This window comes from Macrosteles quadrilineatus, unplaced genomic scaffold (genome assembly GCF_028750875.1).
Source record: "Macrosteles quadrilineatus isolate MER2022 unplaced genomic scaffold, UCM_ALF_1.0 Scaffold_2__2_contigs__length_208266976, whole genome shotgun sequence".
NCBI lineage: Eukaryota > Metazoa > Arthropoda > Insecta > Hemiptera > Cicadellidae > Macrosteles > Macrosteles quadrilineatus.
In genome coordinates, this window is record NW_026542595.1 from 151,405,484 (window position 1) to 151,420,405 (window position 14,922).

The 14,922-nt window shown below is 35.5% G+C and overlaps 1 protein-coding gene across 5 annotated transcripts in view; it reads left to right on the forward strand.

The window, feature by feature from the left end:
- The window catches only part of LOC128986288 (visual system homeobox 2-like), a 123,707-nt gene that overhangs the window by 85,114 nt on the left and 23,671 nt on the right, over positions 1-14,922 (forward strand). The gene's annotated exons all lie outside the window — the stretch shown is intronic.

A 14,922-nucleotide genomic window follows, 5' to 3' on the forward strand; every position in this document is an offset into this window, starting at 1 on the left:
ATATATGTTAGTTAGAGCATTGGTAGAACAAAGTAGATGAAAATGACTGCTAAGAGTTGATGAACAAGATAGATCTTCCAGAAGACAGGATACAGGTAAGACCGACCGATGAAAATAGACGAACGTTGAGGATTTATGTTAATTAAAGCCTTGGTAGTACGAAGTAGGTGAAAATTTCTTCTTCATCAAGTGTTGATGAGCTTAAAGATAGCTTCCAGAAGACAGGATACAGGTAAGACTGACTGAAGACAATAGACGTAGAGGTGTATGTTAGTTAGAGCCTTGGTAGAACAAAGTAGATGGAAATTACTGCTTAGAGTTGATGAGCTTAAAGATAGATCTTCCAGAAGACAGGATAAAGGTAAGACTGACAATAGACATAAAGATGTATGCTAGTTAGAGCCGTGGTAGAACGAAGTAGGTGAAAATTACTGCTATGAGTTGATGAGCTTAAATATAGATCTTCCAGGAAAGGACACAGGCGAGACTCACTGAATGCAATAGGTGTAGACATATATGTTAATTAGAGCCTTGGTATAACAAAGTAAAAGGAAATTAATTTTTCTGCAAAGGGTCAATGAGATAGAATTAGGATTTTCCATTAGACATGATGCGCTTGTAAGTTATGCTTCAACCTAAAGAAGATCTGCATGTCCAGTAGAGACTGGGTTGAACAGAGACAACGCAGTATTATAAACGTTGTATATACTACTATCTTGTACCTGCAAATGAAGATTTATCTTCCAGAACACAAGATACCGGTTAGACCAACTGAAACTAATACTAATAAGTATAACAGCATGATTAGTAGCGCATATGCAACACGAAGTCAATACAGTAGAGGAATATTGTATAAAAACATCTTCAGTTAAGAGGAGCTGCACCTTAAGATGGATCTTCCAGAAAACAGAATACATGTAGTATAACTGCCCTTTAGCCATTACGTACAGAGCAGCATTTCACGTAATCCCCGGGAATAATGAATAATATTATGGATAAGTTTGATAAAGTGTCGGCACAAGTTTTTTTAGAGCTTTAACTTGATATATGAGTAGAATAAACATTGACAGCTTTGTGGGCTGTGCATGTGCAGTTAGATACAATCTAGAGCTGAGCTAGAGCGAAAACTCTAGCGGCAGATAATTTTACTATCCACCATACGTTTCAGTAATAATAGAGAAGTATTAATAGTCTTGACAGAAAATAACCAAACAAAATCTTTATCGAGAGAATATGTATAAAACGTAAACATTAATAAATGTAACATAATAAATAATAAATGGAAACTCTTGAGCCAGAAGATGAAACAGAACTCATGTAGTAAGTACACAAACAAAATACATTCTGTAGTAGTACAATCAGTAGTAGTAGAAAAGCATGAACATCCAGACGAGCAGTATTTTTCTCCTCCTAAAAAGGAGGAAGATATCTAAATCTTAGGAAAATCTTTCCTTAAGTATACATCGTACAGGTAGGTTAAGCAGTTACTAGGATTAGTAAACATAGGTGTGCCATATCTTGTAGAGCAGAACAACATAAACTAGGTGAATGTTACATACTCAGTAGCCCCAATGGGATCTTCACGGAAAATTGAACTTAACTCCAGCAGTGCATAAGTGAAACCTCTCAACATTCCCTCAACTAACCTGCCTTGAAATATTTGGTATAAAATCAATCCTCCCATACTTCATTTGAAATTCATTCGAATCAGCTTTCAAAGTTCCCGAATTGATTTAAAGAAGATCTTTTTTACTGATACAACAAAATCCAAGGCACTTTTTTTCAAATACAGTAGTCAATTTTAAAATTTATAACATACAAAAAGCTAAGAAACATATATTTTATGATTCAGTAACTCAATATTTAAAACTAGCATGATGTACTATAATAGTTATTTATTCGTTTACTTTTTTTAAAAACAAGTTAGCGTAATTGTCTCGCACTTTAAAATTCGCAAGTATTCTATGCGTTTCTCTGTCAAACCAAAATTTGTTCAACTCTTGTCAATATTGGTTACGTGTTGAAAAATAACTCATAAATATTTATAATGTAAATGTAATTTTGGGTGAAAATGTATAAAACTTAAAAACTGAAATATCTTGTTTGGAATGTTGAGTTCTCCCAGGATAATCTGGCTAGTTTGAGGACCGCCTGAAGGACCCTTGAAGGATCTGCGATTGTCCTTTGTTGACCGAAGGACTTAGAATGTTGCCAGTCACTCCCGAGACCTAAATTGGACTATCACTGTATAAACACTCTTTGGGAAAACTCAATGTATCAATTAGAAATAGTACTAAACACGTGTTTTTGTTAGAGGCCTTTGATTGCTAAAGTCAACTAAAGAATTCCCTCATTTTTTAGTGTAGATTTTACGTTTTGTGCTCTACACATTGGTTATAACGTTATGTAACAAGCATTAAGAAGTCATCCTGCTGTATTCAAAGTCGAATATATCAAATACATTTACCACGAGAAAATTATCATATTATGTTTTCTCTATACGTAACCATACTCGACCGGGTAGGACGGACTCGTTGCTCGTTTAGTTATTAAACCTCCTTTTTGTAACAACAATACTGTAACAATTGTTCTATTATCATAAAATATTACAAGTAACTACAGATTTTGGAATATAAGATATTACATTGTGATAATTATAATATGCTTCGTGTTTACAAGTAAAAGTGTTGAGAGTGTGATTATCTTCTCTTTATTTTAAACAGTTTTTACTCTTTGCATTTACTCATTACAGAATCGGATATATAAAATGTGAATCGCCATCACTATAAATGAGTTATAACATACTAGCTTACTAGTACTTTTAATAGTAGCCTAGTATTTTAAATAGTTTTAGTTTACCAATAAAAGGGTTTTGACTTTATTTACTTAGCAGTTTGCTGAAAACTGCTCTTACTTATGACCTCGCTTCAATATTTAACACACTGAAACATCGACTCCTCAAAACCTTAAATTATTTCTATGCAATCTTAACTAACCAAATGATTCAAAAACGACGAAATTATTATCCACTTTTTGACATTTTTCAACCAAAGCCGAATTTGTAAGAAGCGTTAAATATATCCCGGGCGCCAGTGAGCCGAGGTTAACTTACAATGAGGGCATTGGGCGAGTCAAATAAAGTGGTACAAGACGCCAAGAGGGGTCGAGGGGGGGGGGGCTCAATCCAAGGGGATGTCTTCTTTACGCGGATCGAGAACCCAGATTACATTTTACTTACAACTCTCCCCCCGCGCTCCCTGTTACTGCTCTATTTTCTTTTAATGCCTTTCAATTTGTGTTTTAAGAAATAACGAGGTCGACAAAGGGGATGTTTAACAAGACGCCAACATTAGAAGGGTGGTTAGCGATCAAGCGAGAGTGGGGGTTGGTTATGTTTGTATTCAAAGTAGTTATCTACGTTTTGCGTGTGTTGAAAATAAATTGTAACCGTTGAGATTTTTAGTGCTTATTGGGGTTGTGTAAAACCCATTGTGTGGTGTTAATTTTTTACTCTTTAAACTTTCAGGAACATGGAACATTTACCGTTTCAAAGAATAATTTGTTCCTTTCTATATGATCTGTAGTAAAATTTTATACCATCCAGTTTGACAATAAGACAACAAAGCTATGGATTTTTGTTATTTTATTTCCTTATTTGTCTATATCTTTATTACCTAAACCGTAGGTTTGCAACCATTTCCTGGATATTTGAAGAAAAAAGAATTTGTTGTTTTGAAAACTACAAATAAATCATAAATATTACTTGCAGCACTAAATCCTATGTGAAGGGGGATGTTTCTCGATGTTGCAGTATTTTAGAACCCTTTTAATAGCTTATCATTATTTTTTTATCATATGTTCCTGTAAATATAAAGAACTATTACTTGCCAATGCGTGTGTTTTATTTTTGCTTAGTTCATTTCATAAATGATTAAATACTAGTTTACCCAACAAAACCCGTCAACAGTTACTAAATTACAAATATTATGAATTATTTTAAATTATATACTATTAAGTAAATAATGAATACAAAAATGTGGCTCCAAACAGCACACAATTTACCAAAACAGCCTACCCATGTGTTTCACGCATTCAAAAATTAAAATCAAACCCCAGCACAACAATTAAAAGCGAAGAATGAAACCCGAAAGCATTGTGAGTGGAAAAGCGCAACCAAAACGCGAAGAGAAAGTCCGGGCGATTGTTGATCTAAAGTAGGCTTCCAAAGGGAGAAAACCCTAATAACGTGTTAATTCGAGCAGGGTAGGGCGGCGCATGCGAGACTGTATCGAGCGTTGTGCCACGGCGGGTGCGCCGACGCCCAGGAGCCCTCCTCATTGGCTGGCACTAACCGGCGTTTATTTTATTCACAGGACGATGAGAAAACAAGACATGTTTGGTCGTAAGTAAGCGCTCCTCTTCAACATTGTGGCTCGACCCTTTCAACGGCCAAGTTTTTATTTTCGGTTTTGTTTCTAGAATTTTAGTGGTGGGAATTTGGTTTTTGGTTAGAGCTGTAAAAAGGGTGAAGTAGGGTTTAAAACGTGGAATTGATAAAGAATGATTTTGTATTGGTGGATAAATTTGTTTGATCACTTGGAAAGTGTTCAAAATGTTATAGTTATCCTTATAACATGTATGTGTTGGTATTTTTTTTAGTTAGCATACTTACACATTAACCTTAACTGCACTACGGAAATATTATCCTTAGTAAATATATAGTAATTTGATATTCATGTGTACACTTTCACGCGCACTTTGGCAAGTGAATAAAGAAATAAATTTTTACAACTAATGGCAAAATTCATTTTGTATTTTCAAATATAACCAAAAGTTTGAAAATAATTAGGTCGACACACTGAGTAACGTACATGTATCTTAACTTTATGACCCTAATTTGTTACAAAGGTTTATTAAAACACAACAAGGAAAAGGTTCAAGTTGTATTAACGTTATATGTTAAGGTACGGCGACTATATTTATTAACGTATAGTTTTTTTAAAGCTCAAAGTCAATGTCAATGTCAACTATACACCTACGCCGCACCGTGCGGTCCAAACACAGATCAAAATACAAACTGCGAGAGACACCGAAAACTTTAGACTATAAACTTTGTTATTAAAAAGTGCACATGTCATCACTACAGAGTTAACTCAATCATCCGTGATATCACCACACGAATGAATGTGAATGTGTGGTGCAATCACACCAAGCAAGAGAATTGACTTTGTCCCTAATGTATATACCAAAGTTACTAATTTTGTATCCGCAGAAGAAACCAAAGCAAAGGTGATAGTGTAGATTAACGCCGAAGATCTGTCTGATAACCAAGATGACAGAGAATTAATCCTACTTTATAAGTGAGAAAGTTTGGATGTATGGGTGGATGGATGTTTGTGATAAGTAAACCCGAAAAATACTGGTCGGATTGGGCTGAAATTTGGTGTGATGATAGCCATTCCCGATTTACATATAGACGCATTATTAACTCAAAAATCCTTTCATATTCAAATAAAACCATCGTTATTCCTGTTTTCTTACTTGGTTTATGTCTCCTTGCATGCCGAGTGCAAGCAAAAATCGAAAAGAAACTAACACTGTATTGATTTAACATAAGTTTCGTTGATGTTCTATGCACAATTTTAATCACATTTCGTCTTTTGTAAATTTTACCGTATAACGTATGGTGATAAGCCTAGCTGTAAAGAAACTACAGCAAACGTAGGACAGATTTTCGACTAAAAGTCATAAAATGAATCCAATCCGGTCCGGACAAGGCAAGGTAAGTCAAAATCATCCTTACTGTGGATATTGATAGTTACTATACCACGGTAGGTACAACATGGGTGCGATTCTAGATAATAACGTTAGTCCATGCTACAAACACAACCGATTATGCGACCGATAAACTGGAGGCTTCTATAGTCTACGATGATTAACCTAAGAAACAAGACATCCGTTGTCTTCATTGGCCGTCCAGCCGCTCCAAGGACCAGCTACCGGCCTCTAATCAATATGACGGGTCGGCGAGGGCGGACTTGGACCAATCACTGTTAATTTAGACAAGTAGCCGGCCTTGTGTGCCCCCCCCCCCTGTACCCCGCAGCTGGTCCTGGGCAGATAATGGTATGGTAGTTCACTGGAGAAGAATAGACGGAGAAGAGCTATATTGAGGTGTTGTTGGTTCCTTCGTTTTGATGCAGAATTAGTAGATTTCTCCTATATAGAATGTAATATTAAAGTGCCAAATTTTGTTTTATGAAATTGTATAAGCCGAGATTCAAACAAAATACGAGTATACTGTACCTTAAAAAATGGTAAATATATTAGGTTAAGAAACGAAGAATAACTGTATGAACAAATATTATGATGGTTATTATGTTTCATGTTATGTGCAAGTCATATGTATTTTCACTAAAAATTACTCGTTTTTTTTTATCCTAAGAGCGAACATTGCTTTAAATAGTACGCCTTTAACTTATACATTTATTCAAGTCCATTTTATCTTAGACTAAACCAATCACGTAAAATAATAGTTGTTATTTTAACCAATCTCAATCTTTATATATATTTTTGTATGTGCTGTAAATAAAGCGACGCCAGATTTAAGGTACATACTGCACTGAGAAATCCGTAAACCGTGTACGAGCCGTGAATTTTGTCAATGGGGAACAAACCTGGAATACGCATAAACTTCGAGGTCAAACCTTATTTTTATTTGCCGATTTTGATCCTCGATTCCACGAAACCTTCGATATCGACGATAGCGAGGATATTGATACTTGATGACTTTAGATTCGTGGTGAAATCGCGATCGTACACCGCGATCGCGGCGACGCTACCACGATAGTTCTCAGAATCTCTCAAACACACTGTAAAAACCTTTCCAAACATTATTTTCAAATCTTATCTCTCAACACAAAGTCTAGACCTTTCCAAAAAACCATTTTCAATCAAAAGTTCATAAAAAAATTCTCTTCTCCAGAGCAAAGACTTGTTGTAACAGAACTAGCGAGCTCTAACTGCCATCTTATAAATAATGGAAAAACATAGTGTGTGTGTGTATAGAAAGTATGTATTTTTTTATTCATCGAATGCACAAAACATGAAGTCCTAAACAACATCAATACATTTTCTTTCCATTTATATTATTCAACGTCTTAATTGTATGTGTATTGTATCTATTTTTCCTATCATTGGCAATCTTTCAATTCTAAAAGCAAACCTCCACAATCATTACACCAACATCACTCTTATCTCAACATCTGAAGATTCTCCATTCCCCACCACTTTCCCTCTACAAGTGCGTGAGGTCTGAAAGTCTTTGATCTTTGAAGGAAGTGCTTGCGTCTCCAGTCGATCTCAAGCACAGTAGAAACCAAACTACGACAAACAACACTGCAACGCACTCTCCCGGTCTAGAAGCGCAGGAGGGGCAATTTCCAAGCGGGAGGTGTGACGGGAGCCCTCCCTGCTCCCATTGGAGATCAAAAATTAAATATTATACTATAATTGGGAGGCGAGGGGAGTAATTATGCAGGTTTGGAGCAACGATGGCGGAGAAACAAAAGAGGGAGTGGGGAGCGATGGCAGCTGAGATCGCGAGGTTGGCTGCACTGCCGGTGTGTTATTATGTTGGTAGCACTGATTCCGGCCATGTTATTATGTTGCACCACTGCTTCCGGTCCCCCGGGTGAAGGGTGCTTATCGATATGTCACCCTTGCGAGATGTTTTATTGAGTTTAACTCCGGGTTTAAATGGGTTTTTAATAAAATAAGGTTCGAATGAGCCGGTCGTACGTGTGTGTATTTTAGTACGCATTGTAGGTTCAAATTTTGACGCTTTGGTTCATAATATTGTATACATAACATTATGAACTACATGACATTTTTTATTAAATTAGCGTTGAGGAGTTATCCAACCAAAATGGTTTATTGTTATCGATAAGTCTGTGTCTAAAGGCAGTATTCCATTGGTTTAATTTTAATGTTTGCACTTTGCTCATGAGATAAATAGATTATTCGCACTTATTATCACGTTTGTGTAACCGTTATATGGTAACACTCAATTACTCTAAAAAGATTTCCCCAATTAACATTGCGCAAAAGATAAATGAAACCCCGGATATTTTCGTACTTCACCAAATGTGCCGTGGGTACAAGTTCTGGAAAACAGGATTTGACTACATATTGTCCTAGGCAAATAAAAAAAATCACTGTCCTTCCTGTAGATGGTTCCAAATAAATGCTTCGAACTTACATACACTTTTCTGCATATGGATATTAGGAATGCATCTATACTCCATTTCTTTTTCGGCAGATGCATCAAAATTTGACTACACTTTACTACAAATGAATCCACAAGAATGCATCAGAATTCCATTGTCTTTTAGCTAATTGATCAATAGTAATGCATTTGAAACTTGCTCTTCTTTCAGCAGATAGATCTAAAGGAATGCTTCGGAATTGCACTCCCTGTTCTTCAGACAGATCCGTAACGTTTCCCTCCTGACAAATTCGGTACAAGGTTAATCACTCGGAGCAGAAGTGATGGGTGAGCTATTCAAGCCCCACAACTGACAGTAGCTTGTTATTACAAATGTTGCAAGTCATCTTGAGTCTTGGCTGAGAACAGCAGAACACCCAGCAGCTCCACCTCACTTCACAACTGTTCCTCGTCCCTCGTCCCCCTCGTTCAAACTATCGGAACGGTGGAATCCAACGTGGAGTGAAACAAAGGACCGTGATATTCTGAAATTTGAAAATGTCTAGTAAGATTGAAGTCCTTATAAACAGTAAAGATAAATTATCAGACAGTTCTTGATTTCGCTATAGTTAGTACGTTTTTCTTTGCGTATTTTTAGTACAAATACCAAAAACTATGGTAAAATTAAAAGTATACACAAGTTTTGCCAAAATCACAAGTATGGATCTATAATATCAATAATCATTGAAAAATTGTTAGCTGAGAAAGAAATGGCATTTTGTGTGAATATGTAAATGTGGTTATACAAATATTACGAAATGATTGTATTTGATAAATTGAAAACTGAGTAATCTTTTTAGGTGACTCAAGATAAAGATTTAACAGTTTCAAGTTTACATTGGTTTACATAAAAACATATGGCAAAAATATTTGTTTAAAATGTAAAGAAGAGATTTTGTGTTTTCATAGTATGTGTCATTAGCATTTGTAATTTTACTAAGATGCCTCGAAGAGATCGCGCACGCACGCAATGCAAATAATAGGGATATGATGAGAAATAATCGTTTTCACCCTTATCAATTATATATCAAACATATCACGGATTTTTAAGTCACGAAGTGACGCAGGCTGCTAGTTTGTATAACAAATCATGTTAACTTGCTATCTGTGGTTATTTGGTATTTCTGAACAGTGCTTTGAAAGCCCGTCACATTGTGTATCGACTGTATTTTTTCAGTTTTTTTTTCTACTACAAATATTGCGAAAACTGATACTTCTGCAATGCCTGAATGTCGACTCAGCATTCTTTGTAAACATGCGTTCATTCACCCATCACAAATTATTAATGAAAAATAACGAATTCAATTTTCAAAACTGTTATTTCCTGAAACGATAAACCCGGGAAAATAATGAAGTTCTTGCCCACTCGAGCGAATTTAAGAAATAAAATAAGAATTGCCATCGTTAAGCATTTGCGGTTTTAACAAATGAACAAATGGAATGATTGAAGGAAGCCCGATGGCCATTGGGTCCAAATATTTAGTGGTACAAGATTTTCCGCCTCCAATTAGAATCCCCGCGTTTTCTCGAATTACGTCATTAAGGGAAGAACAACGCTCTTTGTGAACGGACCGCAAAGCCTTTTTTGTTATAATTTAATTATCAATTTCTTGCTTAGGTGAAGTCCGTAACTGGAGAACGGCGTTCGTTAGCAAAGTAGGGTCGCCTTATTAAATACCCCTCGTCGAGTGAGGGTTGTTCTGCTAAATTAAATTTAGTTTTATATATTTTTAAATTGTATGTGTTTTAGTAATATTTCTCGTAATATTTTTCTTCTGAATAACTATGAATGGAGACGGTATCTAGATTTGATTCACTCGTATATGCAATAAAAATGACACTTCATTGCCCTTTTAACGCAAATCTTAAGCTCTTAAAAAAAGTACTAAAACAGGACTAACCTTAAAAACCCACATTTACGGTAAAAACGATTCATTCTTGTAGACCATAAACACTGAAAACAGTTAAGCGAAAAAAAACACTAAAATAGACCGTGTGAACCGAGCAGTTTTTTTTTATCGTGACGAGCTATTTAAAATCCATTTCAAAAGTTTACCATTTAAAATAACCAAATTTATGGTAAAAAGATGTATTTTTGTAGGCACTTAACACTAAAAACAGTTCAACGAAAATCACTAAATCGGACGTATCATCCAAGCAGTTTTTTAATGTGGCCATGCTTTTAAAAATTACTTTCCGTATATACACTTTCTATGTTTTGAATTTTTACACAGTCCGAGATGAGTAGGACTTAATGTGCACAACGGTCTCGTAGGGCTACACTTGAAAATAAACTTATCCTAAGCTTAATAGCTGACTCGAAATTGCAAACACTTTGTCAAACACAAGGTAATTCAACATTTTCACTGGATAAATCTTGTTAAGGAATATGTTTAGATTTATTCAGTTCTGTTACTATTTTCGTTTATAAAAATTCATCTAGTTATTGTAGTATTGTAATGCCACCCACATTACCTAAATGATTAATAAAAATCCATGAATATATAAATAGCATTTATTGTTCTTATTAGTAAGACATCTTTCCCGTATGAAATCAGATCTCGATGTATCGGCTAACCATACGTGAAAAGAGTATCCTCCCATTGAAGAGATCGTCGTTCCTAAAAAACTACAACTTTCGGAAGTCAACGTGCTCAAGCAACATGATCACATGATCAGTTTACATTGTGTTGGTAGAGTTCACCTCAGGTATCGCCCCTTATAACTGCCAAGCTAAACAGGAAGCCGCTATTAATAGTCAAATTGACAACCAGTACAAAGTAGCCCGTGTTGTTTTTGGCTGGGATTGTTTCTTGGGGCACTTACCTGCCGAGCCCTGAATAACCGAGCTCATTACAGGTGTAGGGGATTGTGGCTATTTTTGGAGGGAAAATCTCTTATCCCGCTTTTTCTTAACAAGTGTAATTGATTAAGTTTAAGGGCTTCGTTCGAGAGAGTCTCCGTTGAGCCAGTATTGCGGATGAATCATTGACTACAGGATACTTAAGTAGACATCCCATATTTATGGACTGTTGTCGGTTTTCATACAAAAAAATTTAGTTGAGCGAGCTGCTCGCAGATTGTACAGTGGAAAACTCCACTTACTCCCTCTAATTTCGATACTGAGATAGTTTATGTAAATTTAACAATGCAATAGTTTACAAAAGTTGTGCTTACAGTCACAGAAAACATACGGTAGTATGTTTAGCGTAGGTTAGCGTAGGTTAGTAGGTTAGCGTATTTGGTAGAAATACGTAATTGCGAACGGTGCACTTCTCATTGTCTTAATTCAAATACGTAAATTTTTATTCTGAAACTGGCGCCCAGATAAACATTGGAATGAAATATTTCAATTCTAATCTTAGTTCAGGGTTAGCTTAACTTATGGCTAAAATGGTGTAGCAAATAATATACTTGAAAAACAAATCTACCATTTTGCATATTCCATTTTGTATGACGCTCCATTATTATATACTAAAAACGACAAAACTATTTGCAAACTTTAACAACTTTGACATGTCCTCGCGGGAAACTAATGATACATTAAGTTAACTTGAAAGTTATTTAGTAAAGTTCATCAAAACAGATAGCTTAAGTAGTACGAGTTTAATCAAATTGGACAACTAATCTTAACAAAAAAGTTTAATCTCGAATCTGATATATTTTCCATATGTATTTTCCGCTACAAAAACATACTCTATACTGTACTGAGTATTATAATCGTTTTGTTTTACGTTTAAACTTTCCCCGTTCCTATTTCATTTTTTGCTTTTCCAAAATCCCTGAACATATCCCAACTCATTAGGCGTAATTGAAGGTGTGAACCTTTACACAATGCCAACTAAAACATTCGCGAATCGTTAATATTTCAAGTGACGATAATTACTTTGTTTTTAACAACAAACCACTTTATGATGATGATGTCAAAATGCAAATTGTCACAGTAACGATTCAAAAGCGTAAAAACAGTTTGTTTTGAAACCTCAGTACCTCGTTATCGGTAATGGCTGAATAAATGCGGAAAAAACAACTCGGAAACATATTAGGGCCGATTCAATAGCTGCATCAATTATATTTTTATTCAACGAACCGAAAAACACCAGAATGAGATAAAAGTGGTGACAATTTTTCAGAGTTGATGGCGATTTCATGCTAAGAGGGATATTGATAACGAATTTGGGTTGTTTGCAATTTTCATAGTTGAGATAGCAAATTTCCATTTAAGCTTTTTATATTCAAAGCGAATTCATTCTTTCGGTTCAGTTAAAATATTTTATTTGATTGTTTGTAGTTATTTAACGAAATAAAGATGCACACGACTTAAGTTGCAGTCCTAATCAGTATCGGATTTTTAGAGTGAATCTAATGTTGAGTAGTAAATTTTAATACTAGTTGAAACCCTACTGTGCTAAAAAATAATTTTGCCTGTATAAAAGATTCAAATTATGTTTGTCCTTTTTGCATTACCCCATTCATCATTCGTCAAAAATCACGCTCATCCGTTTGCCATGAGTGTTTGGGAATTTGCTCCCAGTTGTTTCCAAGTTTGTTTCCAGGTTTTTGCAGAATAATTCAAACTTTGAAAACACCATAGTTCGCTTTATGGTGAGCCAAATACACAATGCTAACTATACAGGGCAGTTTGTTGACATGATTTCTGATAAAACAAATTTTATCCCTAACCAAAACTTCAACAACAGCCGTTGGCTAACTTTCCTTTTGTGTGATTTAATGTTTTTCCATCTAATTAAAGACCAGACCAGTGTAAATAACCACTGTATGCAGTTAAAGTTTTGTTTGTATCGCTAGGTAATATATCAATTTAGTAGTTTTTCATTTTGACTTCAAATTTGTGTTTGACGAAATATATGCTAACATTTGTCCAAAAATAAAATCTTGAGGGTCAATTTGTTCATGAAATATACTGTGTAGCATGATCTGTTACTACTTTAATGTAAGTAATAAAGTTCATGCTATTTTATAGTGTTACAACTTAAATAACCCTCACACGTGGAATTTTTTTTTTTTTTTGGCGATGGTAATCTAGTTATTTATATGTCCTAGTAAAAAAATACGTTTTATATTTACATAAATATTTTTAATTACTCACTAAAAACCTCCAATACACTATTTCATTATTGACAAAACCTTGGCTGTTTTATAAATCCAACTCCAATCCGAAGCAATCAAGAGATGTATAAAAACCCAATCGCGACCAAACGTGCTTGATCCAATAAAAGTAGAAACAAACAGTTCGGGGGTGTTGAGTGCACACGACATGTCAATTATGGGGGTGTAATTTGCAAATGTAGCGCTCGGCGGGGTACCAGGGGGGGAGGGGGGGGGGTTACTGCACGAGACAACACGCCTACACGGGGACGGTCGTGTTGTAACTGACAAACACGACACGACCACTTACAGCTGCCTAGCAATCATCTTGCGACCTGCAGTTAATTGATTAATTGACTTTCAGGGTGGTAAAATTACGTTCTTGGGTATTTTGAGCTTTAAACGTCCGAATGTTGTTGCATTCTTCCAACTTGGTATACATATAGCTTGGGTGAAAAAAAAACGCACAGCGAATATAGTGAACATATACACATGTGCCAAGATAGCATAAGAATGACTAATTAGGGCTGACTGGAAAAATAGCAACAGCTTCATTCTGATTAAAAACTAAGTTAATACTAAGCGTAAACTAAGTTAAAACTATCGAAGCTACTTTCTTCATAGGGTCAGCCCCATAGTGTTAGATGTATATCCTAACGAAAGGTTAGAAAGAAGCAAACTTTGTACAAAAGTATTGACTAAAAGGACTGAAAACGCCATATATAATGTACGAAGAGTCCTTGGGGAAAACTGGGTAAACCCGCGAAAGTAAATTTTCCAGGAGAACCAAAAGAAGGTATTTCAAGGAACTAATTGCCAGCCTATTGCCTTAACAATTTAAACGGGGGTTGCCCCATTCTTGCCTACGCTCATTGTGGGTTGTCCCGTTCTTGCCCTGGATGCTATTATTTTAAAGGTGATTTACTCATATAAGGAGCCCGTTTTTGTCAATTTTCAATTTGGCAAACTGTTTACATTGAAAAGATGTATTCAAAACCGTGCAAAAATAAATTTTGCATTTGTTGAGGGTTAGCCCGTTTTCCCTTGGACTCCTCATTTGCTATTAAGTGTTTTACTATTTAATTGAACCTCCAAATTGTATATTTTTTGAATCGTATATTTAAAGATTTTGTACACATATTGGTGCTCCTTTTTAGTTTTGAATATTTCATGTTTTCCATACAGTTTGATTATACATTTACAACACAACACTCTTGCCTTGCCAAACTCGCATTTAAGTTGATTCAACACTTTAACCTGTGACAATCAATATTCTGTACAGCCACATAATTCAAAGCAACAAACGAACAAACTCTTCGCAACAAAAGCCGCCTCAAGAGCGGCGCCACGATTCCCACAGCTCCTCGGCGAGTATTTGCCTAAAGCATTAATGAAAGCATTGAAATAATGCATGTTTACCACTCATCTTACAATCGAGCAACGGTCAGACCAAACACTAGTACAAGTGGCGAGTCTCGTTCCACTTCACGGGTTCGAGCCCAAGCTGTTTTTTCTTCTCCCAAACCTTCTAGTCACCGTGGTGTATT